Below are 15589 nucleotides of genomic sequence, written 5' to 3'. Positions count from 1 at the left end.
GTATGAAGCATTTTGTCATTGGGCAAATATATGTTTTATTGGCAGCGTGGAGTGCCATAATCCAAACCATTATACTAATGCTTTCAAAAATATTTTATTTGGTAAATCCATAGCTGATCCATATGCCTTTTAATAGACTCTTCCACTGGGGACGTTTTTAATGAGAGATTGTGCTGGCTAGGTCCAGTGTCAGGTAGTAAAAGAAGTGCTTTGTTGTGCAGATGTCTTAAGAATAGCTCCAGAGGATGAAATATGACTGTGTTGACCTTTCAGCTGTGAGCTTATTTGTCAGGATTCAAATAAGTTGAAAGGATCAAACCAAACAGTTTCCGTAGGCAGACTGGGAATTGTGTTGCAGAGGTCAACAGTGAAGGCCACATCGCGGATTCCATAACATAGCCAATTGTTGGTACATATTAAAGTACCGGAGCGGCTCCTGCAGTCAGAGACACAATTAAAATTCTAATTTATTAATGTATACAGAGAGCTGGCCCAGCCTGTCACTCACAGATTCAGATGACTGCCCATTCTTTTTTTTTCCTTTTTTTTTTTTTTTTCCTCCTCACTCCTGAAGCTTTTACGGTCTTAAACATACTGGAAGTCCTCTCAGATACGGCACAGCCCGAGCGTATCCGTACGAGGAGACCGTGTTATTAAAGCAATGGGCAGCTCTGATCGGGATTTTTGAGCAAAACGATGTCCGATTGGGAGGACTGATGCTGCCAATATGTAGGATACATTCCAGGGGTGGTGGAAACGTGTCCGTTTTCCAGAAGTTTGCTTAGATAATGAACCCAGTTGTCATTGCACGGAGTTAAGGGATAGATGTGAGTCTTATTGGGTTGCTCTGATGGTTAGTAGGTAATTTTTCTGGTGTTTTGAATGAGGTATGTGTGTCTGTGTGTGTGTATCAGGTGCTGGGTCTCTGAGGAGGTGCTCAGTGCCGTCATCAGGCAACCCGAACCAGCACCAACAAAGGTGGAGGGTTAATCCAATGTATGCAGACAGCTGAGCTGTTACATTACACCTCGCTTGCACATAATTTTCCATATTTCCTTTTTATTCATCACTTAAATAGCCACAGCGCTTAAATATATCGCGGCATCCCGCGGCCGTAGCCTCAACAGCGTTTGCATGACAATGGGCTCCAGCGTCGGCTTTGGCATCTCCTGACCTTGCTAACTCCACCTGGAGACCCGCTTTTAACCAATTCTGAGGTATTTGGGGTATAAGGACCTGGGCTCAGAAGGGGAGATGTGCTCTGCTGATAGCTGAAAAAAAAATAAAATAAATCTCCAAATATACGATGACTCACATTTTGAGCCTATCTCACACTGCTGTGCTTTATATTTGGCAGTGACCCCTGGTTTCACAGCCTGATGATACAAACAAAAGAAAATTGAAAGTTAAGGAATGGATTTAGTAACAAGCACTTGGAAGAAGGATATAAAAAAATAGCAGAACCACAAAAATTACTTGAAGTGAAAAAAGACTAAAGCATGTTTGGTAATATGTTTGCCATAGATGTTAGATTTCCTCAAATCTGTGAAAAATAACTTAATAGGCCAGGTATGCTTAGGGTTTTAAGATTTTGCACATTTTTCATGGCCAAGATAAATATATCTTTGTATTAATAGATGTATTGATTAAAATTTGCAGCTTTAATTGCTGATGCTCTTAATGATTATTCATTTGGTTCTTCAAGCATTTTAGTTGCTGGCAAGAATACACAGGTTGGAAACAAATCAAGAGACACATTTTCTCCCAAGAAAGTAAAAGTGCATGTGTGTTTTGGCAATACTAAAAATACAATTTTTTAAAAAGACGTAAATGTTGTGTGTTGCATTGAGCTGAAAGTTGGATACTGGACTTGAAACAGATTTAGGATATCCAAGTCGGTATCCTGCAGTTGAAACTATTCGCTTGACTTTTTATGTAGTAAAATAAAATTTGTTGTGTGATAGTTAATCTGTGTATGTCTTTAGAGAGAAGAAAAAGAAATTACCAAGATGGAAACTTTTAGTTTCAGTTGACAGAATTGAAAATAAATATTCCTTTTAAGTTATTGCCAGGAAAGGAATTTGGGCTTGGTTTTTATTTTCAGGGTGAGACTGGGGGAGGCAGAAGGGACAGAGCTGTCTTAAACTTTGCACACCAGTGCTTTGTAAAGCAAGATTTTGGCTGTGCACTTGTAGAGTTTAGTTTGCATGCTGTATTATCTTAATAGTTCCTTTCAGTATCTCAAGTAATAGGCACAGGCAGTAGCAAAAAAAATCACACAAAAAAAGATGGTGGTCGGCTGTATCTTGACGTTTAGGGGGTACTCTTTTTAAAGACAGATTGCATTATAGCTATTTTTTATGAAATTGGAAATTGTTAGTGCACCAGTGAAGTGAAGGATGTTCTCTGTTTCACTTGGAGCCTAAAAGTAACAGGTTATCTAGCCTAAGGATTGACACACGATGCCCCTTTTCACATACCAGTAAATACAGTGAAGGCAGATATATTCTGTCTGAATAGTTAGTTGGGAAGGGGCGCTGCGTTTGCAAGTTATTTGTTTGATTTGGGCGAGTATCTCCCTTTCACGCTCCCCCGTGTGAGTGTATCTGCATACGGCCATAGTCATACGCAGCCAACTCCAGTAGGGTCAAGATTTCACTTCTGCAGCATTTAAATAGTTTCCCTATGAAAACTTTGAGTCACTCTTTTTTTTTTTTTTTCTTTGAAAATAAAACAAAGCCCAGCCTTGCTGGTTTTCTGCTAACAAACCTGTTGTTCTTTCTTTTTCATCCCCAAGCCAAGTGATGAGCGTTAGTCAGGCGGTTCCTGGAATCGGCCTGGGAAGTGCTCACATCCTCAACCCCACCGACACGGCCAGATCTGAGTCAGGGCCTCAAATCTCCCTGATCAGCTGGAAAGTTAGGAGACTAAGGGGTTTTCTTTTCTTTTGTAAAACCTGGGGGCCTTGTTTTCCTGCCCTTTTATATATTTTAAAGCTTCCCATATTCACTTCTCCTAACTTTTTATACTCAGCAGAAAGGTGACAAATGCACTCCTTTCTCTGCAAGGAAACACATGGTTGTCCCGTAATGATGTGACTCCAAACCCGTGACTTCTAGGGATGAGCTCTGCGGAGCGGGGCCTGGCGGGCGAGGGCCTGGCAGCGCGTTGGATTATTCCAAAATTTGTGCAAAATTCAAGCGAGATGGAGGGATGTAGAGCAGCTCCACTAGACAATGCCAGGAAGAGCTTCTGGCAGCTTGCCTGCTTTCTTGCTGGAGTAACCTTGAAAAGAAAATAGAATTAAGTAGAATAAAATAGAATAGAATAAAATAGAATAGAATAAAATAAAAGTGATGCAGAAGGTGGAACCTACGGGCAGCCACGTGCCGATGCCCGGCTTGCTCGCCCTGACTGGGACAAACCAATGGAGCGCCCGGTCCGAAACGTGCAAATTGCTGACAAAATGACACGTGTAATTAAGAGCGCTCCTGCCATTTTACCTTGTGGTTTACACCTACGGTGTTGAAAAAAGCCAGCGACTCCCACCTCGCTAATTACCATTATCACTGCAACGGTAGGGCTTGAGTCATTAGTTCCATGTGCATTTAATTAGAGGCAGGCTGAAATTGGATTTAACTTATTACTTTTTCATGGATCACTTTCTTGTCATCACTTCAAATTGGATTGCAGCCCCAGGTAACTAATTACGAGCGCCGCAGGAGCGCGCGGGAAGAGGAGGTAATTAGGAGGAGCCGCGCCGGACCCTCGCTGGCAGCGCCGCGCGCGACGGAGCCGTTTCGGGAGCACGTGCGGCCGCGTTGGCATCGGCGCCGCCTCCGCCGTGCCCGGACTGGACTTGTAGGAGCAGCAGATGGGGCATCGCGGCGCTCCGGGGATGCGCGCGGGGCAGCCAGGGTGTGTATTGGATAGCAATGGGTGAAGGTATTAGCGATCCGAAAGGCTCATCCCTACCTGACAGGAGGATGCGTATCCAATGGGAGGAGCAGTGAGGGACACGGCAGGACGCCAGCGAGCAGCTCCACTGGGACGCTCCAAGAGCATCCCTTGCTTTTCATTCGGGGTTCCCGACGGATTTGCTTTCCAATGACTTGGTTTGTCCCTCTGTTTTTGCCCCCCACCTTTTTTTTTTTTTTTTTTTTTTTTTAGTCTCCTGGCTTTGATTGCCAAGTTCTACTTTCTGCAAGGAAAAAAAAATTTAAAACAAATTGTTTTATTTCCATGTGCAGAGCAGAATTCAGAACTGCAAGTGATCAATTTTATTGACACAGCTTGGGAAAAAAAGAAAGAAAAAAAAAGACGTTGATGAGAGCTCAAGGATGTGAAAAGACTGAAATTTCAAATTACCTCACGCCGCGTGTCGGAAAATTTCAAAAGTAATTTTATTAAGAAAGGGAATCTGGTGGAAGGACGGCTGAGAGGGACCCTGCTCTGGTGACTGCTGACATGATGGGGAGGCTACGCGGCTGATTTGCCTTTAGAGAGGAAAAGTTTCTTAATTTCCCATACGAGTGAATCACCGCTTAAGGGCTAACACAATTTCCTTAAGTTGTTTAAAATGGCTTTTAATGCTCTGTTAATGTAGGCAAATATTTGTGACTCAGGCTTGGGTAAGCGATGCTTGCTCACTGTTTCCTGGTGCGAGCGGAGGAAATTATGTGAGCGCCGCGCGCGGAGATGCTGAGCAGACTTAAGAGCAACCAAATTCAGTTAGGGAAATGAAGAGTCTCTCGTCTGCTTTACATGGCAAAATAAATCTAGAGATTAAAAGGCATTACCTTCCGTACAGTGAAAAAAAAAGAAAAAAGCAGATCTCTCTTAATACATCTCAAATTGATTTACAGGTTTTTTCCCTAATATTCATCTGTGGTTGAAAAGGGGTGCAACGCAGGGTCAAGTGATGCAGTGTTTCCACGCGCGCCTCGCCGCGCGCGATAAAAGCAAACTCCTCGATTTTGCAAATCCGCAGGAATTTCTGCTGGGGTCGCTTTGCCGGCAATGGGAGCGTTTCCCGAGCCCCGATTTCCCCCCGGTTTGTGCAACGCGGGGCAGCGCTGCGACCCGCGCGCGCCGGCCTGCAACCCATTAGCGCGCAGCACTGGAGCCCGTCCAGCGCTTCGAAAATTTCCTGCAGCCTGGAATAACAGCAGCCGGTGCAAGTGGCACGGAGCAGCGGCGGCCGCGCGGGGCGGCCCGCGCCGCTTGGCCCCGCGCCCGGCCAGGAAAAACCAGCTGAGAGAGTAAAAACGCGGCGAGATTGACGGGGTGCATCTGGGAAACGCTCCGAAAGTTTGCTCCTTGGAAAAAAAAATAAAAAATTACCTTCTGTGATGGCAAGGCATCATCTGTTTTCCTGCAGATATTGTTTATAACAGGGTTTTCAAGCACTTGTCAAATAACCAGGAGTGAAGGAAACAGGCTAAAAAATCTCTCTTACCGTTCAGACGCGGCTGGGTATTTTTTTGGGGAAAAATGACAGTTCCTGGTGCGGAAACGCTCGGCTCGCGGTGCCGGCGGGGAGGAGCTCGCGGGGGCCGCGCACCCAACACACACCCGAAACGGGGCTTTTTTGCTTGTGCGTTGCCTAGTTTTGGTAACGTAGCTGTGATATCATGGGCAAAATATTATAAACATATCATGGCTATAGCTTGCTTGTGTAACAAAAGATCGGGAACTTTTATTAAGTTTGTTTTCCTTGTCATATTGTAAAAATTTATTATGTGTACTGTGTATATTAGAAACAGATTTGGGTAATTCTGTCTAAATGAAGTCATCGCAGCTATTTCCAGACTGTCTGTTTTTGGTTGTGAATAATTTTCATACATCAGATGGTTGTCATATTTAGTAGCTCTCTACGTTTTAAATAGGACATATCCCGTTTTGAACTTCCATGGACTTCAGGATTTTTAGGGCCATTTTGCCAAAGTAGCAGCTATCCACGTTCTTGGGGTTGGAAGGGGCTTTCCTCCCAGAGAGCGCAGGCTGGATGTGTCTTTTAGAAAAAATGCAAAAAAGAGCCAATGTTTGAATATTTAGAGGTTAAACGTGCAGGTTTGACTCGTGCATCGACACGTGAGCGCTGAGCTCCCGGTGTGTGATCCCTGGGCAAAGCGTCCAAAGGGGCCGCAGCGATGCTCGCGCTAGAGCAATTTGATTAAAAAAAAGAGAGAGGGAGAGGGAAAAAAAAGGAAACAAGAGAAAGGCATTTTGCTCTAGCTGCAGCGAGCAGCTGGTGGCCTCGTGTGTTTAGATCTCCAGAGCTCCCAGGGAAGTTTCAGGGCAACAAGTGCAGCGTCGCGGGCCGCGGAGCCGGCCTGGACGAGCCGGGCGGGCGCAGCCTCGTGTGTGGTGTGTGCAGGGGAGCAGGAGCGCGTCGCCGCCGTGGTTCTGTATTCGTGATAAATGTAATCTGCCTGTTATAAATTACTAATCTATTTAAGGTGTAACATTAACGGTGCAGAATCTCGGCTCATTGAAAGGCTAGAAAATTAAAGTAGACTGAAGGCATGAGAAAGAAACGTACTTTGTGTCAAGATGAGGTTCGACGAAGCATAGAGGAGACGGAATAGATTATTAAATAAACTGGGAGAGAAGATGGAAAAGGCAGTGAAATCTCTAATTTTGCAAGGAATTAGTTTACTTGATTACATGCAACTGTATCACACTCAGGAAAGCATAAGACAAATGAAAGCAAAACAAGATTTAATTGAGCTATTATTTTGCAGACTTTGGCTTGGTTTCAGACAGCCTAATCAAATTGCGCTTTGCTCAAATAACTGGTGTTAAATGTGGTCTACCAGCAGATGTTTAAGCGGAGACTAATTGGGAAGCCAGCCTCGTGGCAAGGGGAGCCTCTAATGTGGAGCAGGAGGACCGGCGGGATCGCCGAGCTTTGGGACGGGTTTATCCCAGGCCAAGGTTGCAGTCGGAGTCTGATGGAGTCAGCAGATACCTCCGGATGGATTTGGTTGCCTATGTCCAATTTTTCCTCCAAAGCAGCTTTACCCTCGAGTGGCTCTAGCACTATCACCATGGTTAGCTCCTGTCTTTGCACGAGTGTGGTAGCTGCAAACCAGAGGAGACAAAACTGCTCAGCAAACACTTGTCAAAGCAAAATCACCTATTCATCTTGCCCACAGCATATAGGGGTAAAACGTACTTTCTTTTTTGGGGGAAAAAAAAAAAAAACACGCCTTCGTTTTCAGTAGAAGTGCCCTGGCTAACGTGACTGTGCGATGTGACATCCAAAGCCAGCCGGCTGGGATGTGCCAGCCCTGGGCACCTGGTCTGATATTAAGGTATTAAGGACAGACCGGCTGCTTGGTCATCCGTGCCTGTTGTCACCAGCTGCGTTGTGAATGCATGAGGATCCCGGTCCTGGGCTCATGTGACTTCTCCTTGGGCCAAGGGAGGGACCTGTGGCTTCACAGCTGGATTAAAACCAACACCTTCCTTTCCCAGGGAAGCATTTTTTAAAATTAATGCTGGTTTTGTGCAGTCTTAATATGTAATACGTAATAGAGAGTAGCCAATCTGACTGTTATATATATACAAAATTTACCAGTTGGAGCCCTACAAAAGACAGATTCTGTTTTATGGCTTGTAAACAGCAGGGCAGGTATTTCAGGAAGGCGGCAGACAGCTGTAATTTTGTGAATATGCACAAATTACTCCAAAAACAAACACTGCTCTGCCTGCACAGCTGCGCTCGCAGCCGGGGCACCGGGTACCCTTGGCGTGATGCTGGCGCTGGACTCGGCCGCGCTCGGAGGACGAGGAGGCCCCGGGAAAGCAAAGCAGAAGGGATGATCTCTGCAGCGCCGAGTTCAGCTTCGTGTGTATTCGCAGGCTGCGTGGATCCAGGTTAGCTCCCTTTGCTGGGGAGTCGTTACCTTAAACTGGAACAACCAGCATCGTGTTGCCGGGGCTGGAAGGCTGTCGCATCCCACTGCGTCTCCTGCGTCTCTCTGCGGGTTGGTAGCGGGTGGCTTTAATGTCAGGTTAAAGCTGTGGCGCTGGGGACACCGTCTCTCCTTGGGGGCTGGAAAGGAGGGGTGAAATATCAGAGGGAAGTGGTTTTTGTTTTTGTTGGAAATCTTGCAGGGATATTCTGCAGAATGATAGAGAATAGCAGGAAAAGAGCGGAATGGGCAGTGGTTTCATCTCTTCTGCAGCTGCCTGAGATGCTGCGCAGTTAAGACTATGCAGAATGAAGTTAAAATCTTTTAAAATCCCTTTACCCGCAGCTGACAGGAGAACGAGTCAGTTTATGGCTCTTCTGCCTCTGTGCGCTCCCAAAGCTTCATTTCCACTTGCTGCAAGGGCAGTTCTTGCATCCTAACTTGATCCCACCACAAGAAAACACAGTTTTCCCCAAAAATCTCACCCTCTGCTTTTTTCCCCTGCCTCTTGCCTTTGTGCATTAAAAACCCCTCGCGGCTCTGCGCTGAGTGCAGGTTTATGAGCCAGATTGCGCTGCGGAGGAGCCCTGATGCCTCTTCCCCTGAGGTATGGGAAGATCTATGTGTGCTAAGCAGGTGTTTTCGTTTGTTTAATTGGAGCTGAGTTTAGCACAATATTACAGATAAATGAATTACACATGTTCAGTAATTCATAGAAAGCGATCGTTGTTTTGCTCAGGCGCTCGTCCTCGGGCTCCAGGTGTACCAGGACGGCGCGCTGGTGAGTGGTGAGGAAGGCTCTCGTAGGCAAACAAACCAACAAAAATCTAAAAAGCAAAAAAACACTGCTAACTCCTTCTCCTTTGTCTAAATCGTAACATTTTCACTGTAGATAGTATCCTGTTTTGACAAGCTGCAAAACCACAAGTGTTGAAGGGAGGCAGGGGGGCCCGCGCCGGCAGCCGCTGGCACCGCGGCAGGAAGCCGGGTGCCGATGCCGGCTTTGCCAGCTCCGGGGAGCTCCGGCGCTCACTCTCTCATTAGGACTTTCTTCCTGCATTTTTTTTTTTTTTTTACCATTTTTCCCCACAGTTGATGCTTTTTCCACGAGCAAAAAAAGCCCTGCTGAAGCCTCCCGTGGCTCTGGAAGCGTCAGCTCGGCCGTTGCAGGCGGAGGAAGCGCCTGGCCCGCTCCCGGAGCTGCTGCAATGGGAGATTTTGCCTGGAAGCAGTTTTGGGTGCAGCACAGGGAGATTTGCCCAGTGGACTTCCTAGGCTGGGGAGCCCCTGGCCAGAAATAGCAGTGTTGGGGCGCAAAAGTGCTTTGGTCGTTTACACTTTTCCGTATAGCAAAATCCACATATGCAGATTGTATGTGTGCATAGGTAAGTGTATGCGTGATGTGTGTATATATGCCTATATGAGTATGATATGTGTATATATACATACATGTGTTTGTGTCTCTACATATATCTGCTGTCCGGGATGGGCTGTTTTTGCACGGCTGGGGTCTCTCCTCCACCTGTGCCCAAACGCAGCAGCAACTTTGGAAGATTTGCAGAAGGTAGCCTAACCTGCACGCTTTTAATAGCACTTAGAGCTGAGTAAATAGCTGGAGTTTTCTTGGAGCTCTTCGGGCAGCATGCGGAGAAGTGCCCGTCCCATGTGGACACACGCTCGCCGCCCTTTTCCTTCCTTCCTTCCTGCCTGTACAGCCGCTTCCAGCGGGGCTTTGGCTCGGAGCATCCGTCCTCGCGCGGCCACGACGGCTCCCGTCACACAGATACTCATCAAATCATCCTTCTTCAGGAGACCCCCCGTACCTTAAATACGAGGTGGCTCGTGCTTTATTTGTATCCAAAGTGCCGTCCCAGAAAAGGAAAAGCAGTATTTCCCTCTCGGCGCAGTGCTTCCTCATCCCCTTCCCGGGGACCTTCCCTCTTCCCTTTGTTTTCCGTTTGCATCTCGGCTGCACGGCGGGATCGGCAATAACGGTTAATAATGAGCAGTTCAATAGCACTCTTCACCTTCAAAGCAATTTTGGGCATTAAATCAGTGCAGCTCTGCTGGCAGTATTAGAATATTGACTTGCTACTGTGCCCGTGTCACAGAGGCAGCAGAAACTGCATTTTTACATAGGCCAAAATAGGGCCTTCTTTTTTTTTTTTTTTTACTTTTTTTAAGAGCACAAAATTGGCAAAAAAAAAAAAAAAAAAAAATCCAAGGCTGACACTTTGTTTGCCAAATTGCAGCCGAGAGCCAATTTTTTAAAGCTGAGTAATAAACACCTAAAAAGTTCTGGTTTATAATGGCAGTGCTGAAAAGCCATTAAACGAAGGGCTATAATATGAGAAAGGCCTCTGAAAGGCTCAGAAAAAAACGTGGAAGCCGGAGGGATCCCCAGGGATGTCGGCCTCGGGGAGCAGCCCTGCCTGGCCCTGCTCCCTCCGGGCACCCACTGCGCCAAGGGCACCGGGGACATTTCCAAACGAATGCGAGTTCAAGGTGTAAACCTATTAAAGGGGAGGGCTTTTTCCTGCACGGGAAACGTATGGAGATAGAAGGATTTGCACCGTATTTTATTCCTGCATTATAAGATATAAGGAACGTTCAGCAAATCCAGTCACTCCTATTATTGCGGTATCATACGTTTTTTCATGCCGTTTTATGCGGTTCTTCAAAAACTTTGGCACTAATTCTCCTGAGATTGTTAGGAATTTGCTTTTACAAACAGAATTCTTTTTCTCAAATAGTTAATTAGATTTTGAACTTCAAATACAGTACTTATTTTTTTTTCTTCCTCCCAAGAATAGGGGTGTTAGATCCATTGTGCCGGCCAAATTACAGTTTGGATAGTTACATTCTCCCTGCTTAATCACCCTGCAATTCCATTTGAGCGGAGGATTTGGTACCTCAGGTGTCCTGAATTCCTTCCGAGGGCTGCACGGCCAAGCGGCCGCCACCGTCCAGCCCAGAAGTGGCCGCGTTTGATGACACAAAATTGTTGTCTCCTCGCAGAGCATTAAATAACCTCATTCCGCTCACGGGGATGGATTCTTTCCCTTGTAGCTTTGCTGGGTTCCCGGCCGCAGGTCTTTAGGCTCTCTCTTGCTGTGTAAATGCAAATCTGCTTTAAGGGGCCCCGGCAAACGCCTTTCTCAGCCGGGTGCGGGTGGTGACTTTGGGAAGCTCCTGCTGATGGAGCAATGCCAAGGGCAGGGAGCTGTGGTCCAAGGGGCTCGCGATCCAGTGCGGAAACTGCCAGGGAGCGCAGAGGGCTCCCATGCACGTTCCTGCCCGGCGGGAAGCGTCTCGGCTTCTCTGGTGCCTGCTGAGCTTGGAAATGGGAGGTTCTGCCTCTCTGGCAGTACCCGAATCCCTTGGGTGAGAAGATTTGGCTGTGCCAGCGCCCTGGTGCATGGGTGTCCATGCTCCATCCCCCTGGAGCAGCAGCAGCGAGGTGCGAAGCCCTGGTGCATCCCATGGGATGCTCTTCCCTTGGTGAGTCCCAGCGGGATGCTCTCCTCCTGATGCATCCCCGCTCCTCTGTGCTGCCCTGTGGCCCAGTTGTGTTCGCAACAATCAACCGTTTTCTTCTCAGAAGAAAAAGATGAGCAAAAGCTCCTCTTCTTCCGCCCTTTTTTGAGGACATGGATCTTTTGAATGTTGGAGGAGAAAGCGGGAACCACAAGTCAACCAAATAGTTGTGAAACCTCAGGGGCCGCTGGAAGGAGGACAGTGCCCGTTGCTGCTGAGGCCATGGTTTACGGGGACCGCGCGTTCCCTGGGGAGCGAGCAAGAGCGGCGGGATCCCAGCGGTACCACGGGCCGTTCCCGCCGAGCCCTCCGAGCCAGCCCCGTGATGGGCTGATAGGCCTTTCTGCGTAGAAACATCCCACATTGCATCAGAGCTGTTCTAACGTCGGCCGCGGCGATAGACACGGGTTTGGTGTAGGGAGGCTCGTTTGCTTTCCATGGGGTTGTCCCATGGGGGGAAGCACCGGGTGGCAGCAGCGGAGTTGCCAGGAGAGGGCAGCAGGCATAAAAATATATAGCGAGGTCCCTGCCACCGCAGGGGTGGCCCCTGGGGACCTGGGAAGGCAAAGCAGCGAGCGGGAGCCCATCCATTGGGCTGCCCGGAGCTCAGCTGGGATGCTCCCCGTGACCCCAAATCCCGGGATTGGCGCTGGCTTTGCTGGTGCACCCCAACCCATGGCAAAAACGGCATTTTAATGGCAACGGCAGCAGCTCCTCGGCTGTACGTGACATAAACGCTGCCTGGCGTAATTAAGGAAAGCAGCCCAGAACGGTTAGTGGTGATTGCCTTTCAATATATTGTGTACTTTGGGGCAGAAAAATAATTTATGAGTAATGCTTGTGCGTACTCGGCATAATTTGCACACTGTGCTGCGAGTGCTGCAGACCTGCTGGTGGAAGAGTGCGCTAATAAATTTTACTTTGTGGCGGAAACAAGAGATTACAGTTTATTAGGAAAGGAGATGGCAATTTATTAAGATCAATCAAATCCGAGTGCGGAGCAAAATTGTTGCCGTTTTTATTTATTTATTTATCCTGAAGCTTAGGGGAGGGGGTGCAATTATATTAAATTTGTTGTTTACCTGGGATGCTTGATTCATTATTAATATTTTTATGTTTAGCGGGAACCATAATTTTGCAGAAATGTCTTCCATAACTCCCGCACAATCATATTCATAACTCACCTGAATGTTGACATATCCTGCTGTGTATATATAAATTAACTAGTAACACTGGCATTATAAAATGATGCATTAAATGAAGATGTGAATGGTAATTTAAAGCATGCCATGAAGTGAAATTTAAAACACTGTGCAACACGGAGGGGATTTTAAAGCCTCCCACAGAATTTGCAGGGGCAAGAAGGAAAATGACACTTTCACAGAAAAAAAAAAAAAAGTGCACCATGAACACAGACAGTACTGAAATGTTAATGGCTTCAGTGGTCTGTTTTTAGAGACCCAAAAAATGCTTTTTCTGCCTGAAAACATTTTGCTATGCGGTGTCAGCTAAGATTATTAAAAATGAGCACCAAAAAAAATGTTTACTTTGTACTTTTTTCTCAGCACTTTGTGGATAATAAGTTTCACTGTTTCCTGTTTAGTCAGTTGTTTTCCCCATTTGTTTTCATAGGTCTTTCAGGCAGCACCAAGGGAAAATGAGGCATTCTCAAAACAGGAAAATGTGATTTAACCCCAGAAAAATGGGCCTGGGGATCCTGGAGTGGGAATAGTATCCGAGATGGCTTTTTAACTCAGCACTGCAAAAAAAAAAAAAAAAAGAAAAAAAAAGAAAAAAAAAGAGAAGAAGAGAAGCAGCAAAGCAAAGCAGCCTGCTTGTAGCTTGGCAGTGCTTCTCGTGCACTGTGTTCGCACGGAGTTTGCTGTGTCCCAGCTCCCCATGTGCTGCACATCTGGGAGCACCTCTGGCCACTGGGCCCAGGCGTCCTGGTTGCTGCGAGGGTCGGATTTGACCCCCCATCCCCTTGTGGGCAGCGAGATGGGAGGCCCAGGGGCCGGTCCCGAGGACTGGAACGGATGAGCAGGTCTCTTAGGTAGAAGGTCTCTTAGGTTGGGACGAGGAATAAAATTCCCCGAATTTAGGGCAGGTTGACTGATGAGAGGAGGTTGCAGTATATTTTTTCTTTTCCTTTCCCCCTGCTGCACCGGTATTTTATGCTTTCTGCGTTGAGTATCTGCATCGGGTCTCAGTGCCCGTGTCTGTGATGACTGCCCATAACTGAGCAGGTTTGAAGTGGGAGTTTATGGTCCTTCTTGGTCTTCTGAACTATTTTGCTGGCCGAGAAGTGCATTTTATTTCATGGGGACCTTATTCCACAAGTGCTCCCGTCTCTGTTACGAAGGGAATTGAGTGAAGCTCTCGTCCCGCAGCAGACGTTGGCTGAGCTTGCAGGTATGAGGCTTTTACACGAAAGGCCATAAAACGCTGCAGAAATACTGCTCGCAGCCTCCGTGCTTAGGCAGCAACTTCCAATTTCAGAGCGTTTTGCAAATATTGGTCTCCGGAAGATCCCGGAATGAGCAGCAGCGTCGCCGCTGGGCGATGCGGAGGATGTCCCTGGAAAGCTGTCAGGATGGACAAGCCGAGTTCTTGGGAGGAAGGACATCCATCCAGAACTAAGTTAGATGCAGAGAAACATCGTGGTGACCTGGGGAAGCAGGGGCTGGGGGTTTGCTCACCACCGCGGCTCGCGGATGCTCCATCCCTGGCCACGCTCCGTGCAGAGCAGGGTCCACGGGGGAAGCTGCTGGGAAGTGGGAGCCTGTCTTAAATGCGGAATCAAGCCTGCAATTCCAGTGTGAGTTTACACCAGGAACGCGTCCAGGGGCTCGGGATCACGCTGGAGCCCAGGGCGGGAGCGCAGAGCGCAGAGCGCCCGGCCGCTCGCCGGGCTGCAGCGCTGGGAAGCTCCGCTCCGCGGGGCACCTTGCCCCGTTCAGGCTCTGGCAAAAGCCGCCCTTAGCCCTGTATTAAACATTCATTGGAGGGTGGGGACATGCTCTGTTTTTGTGTGTGTGACCTGGGTGACAAAAAAAAAGAAAGAGGAGGGGGGAAAAAAAGAGGAAAAAAACAGTAATAACTTGGTTATCTGACACATGCAGTGGGGATGACGACGTGTCACTGGAGCGGGTGCCTTGGCCCTGGCAGAAAGCAGAAAGTCTGTGGAGATAGAGAGAGAGATGGATAAATTGAACCCGGGAAGTGTGGAGATAGATAGAAGATACGTAGATAGAGAGATAGATACATACATACATACATCGATAGATAGATAGATAGATAGATAGATAGATAGATAGATAGATAGATAGATAGACAGAAGCGTAGGTAGGTAGGTAGGTAGGTAGGTAGGTAGGTAGGTAGGTAGGTAGATAGATCGATAGATAGATAGATAGATAGATAGATAGATAGATAGATAGATAGATAGATAGATAGATAGATAGATAGAAGCAAGCATAGAAGAGGAAGGGGTGGATTCCGCGGCGCTCTTTGCTCTGGCTTTGGGGCTCGGAGCGCACGTGGCAGCGCAAGTTGCGCGGGGAGCGGGGGTGTCGCGGGCGGCGCGGGGCGCGGAGCGGCCATTGGCGGCGCGGGGGGCGCGGGGCGGCGCCTCCGCTCCGCGCGGCTCCGCGCCCGCCGCCCCCTCCCCTCCCCTCCGCGCAGGTGGGTGCGCGGCGCGAGGCGGGGCGAGCGCTGCGCGCCGGGGGGCGGAGGGGAGCGGAGGGCGGCGCGGAGCGGGGGGGGGCGGAAAAGCTGCGCCGCGAAGTCCGGGCAGGAGCCGGGAGCCGCGGAGACCATGGTGCTTCCTCCCCGCCGCCAGCACCGCCGGCCTCCTCCTCCTCCTCCTCCTCCTGCGCGCCCGCCCCGCCGCCCGGCTCTGCCCCGGCCGCCGCGCGCCGCGATGCGCCCGTAGCGCGCACAGGTACGCGGGGGAGCAGCGCGGGGCACTGCGCGCGCGGGGGGGAGCCGGGGCGCGCTCCGCTGCTGCCCGCGTTTCTCCACATTTTTCCCTCTTTTTCCCCCTCCTTGTGTCCGTGTGCTCCGTGTGTGCGCGCGCTTGCTGTGCCTGTAGTTTCCGCTCGCGCGGGGCTCCCGCGGAGGGAAGGGGAGAC

General features: G+C 48.6%; 1 protein-coding gene across 6 annotated transcripts in view; it reads left to right on the top strand.

Moving 5' to 3' along the window:
* Positions 1–15589, top strand: part of FOXP1 (forkhead box P1) — a 326447-nt gene that overhangs the window by 236928 nt on the left and 73930 nt on the right. The window contains exon 1 of one of the 6 annotated variants that reach the window (XM_088534327.1): positions 15304–15399. The exons of the other annotated variants lie outside the window; for them this stretch is intronic. The gene's annotated coding sequence lies outside the window, so the exon portion shown is untranslated. Of the gene's footprint in view, positions 1–15303; positions 15400–15589 lie in introns of those variants that run through there. 6 annotated transcript variants of the gene reach the window in all.

The sequence above is a fragment of the Tinamus guttatus genome, unplaced genomic scaffold (assembly GCF_059628265.1).
Source record: "Tinamus guttatus ecotype Peru unplaced genomic scaffold, ASM5962826v1 Tinamus_guttatus_pri_ptg000547l, whole genome shotgun sequence".
NCBI lineage: Eukaryota > Metazoa > Chordata > Aves > Tinamiformes > Tinamidae > Tinamus > Tinamus guttatus.
The sequence above is the reverse complement of the archived record's forward strand: the minus strand, read 5'-3'. Positions and strand labels throughout refer to the sequence as shown.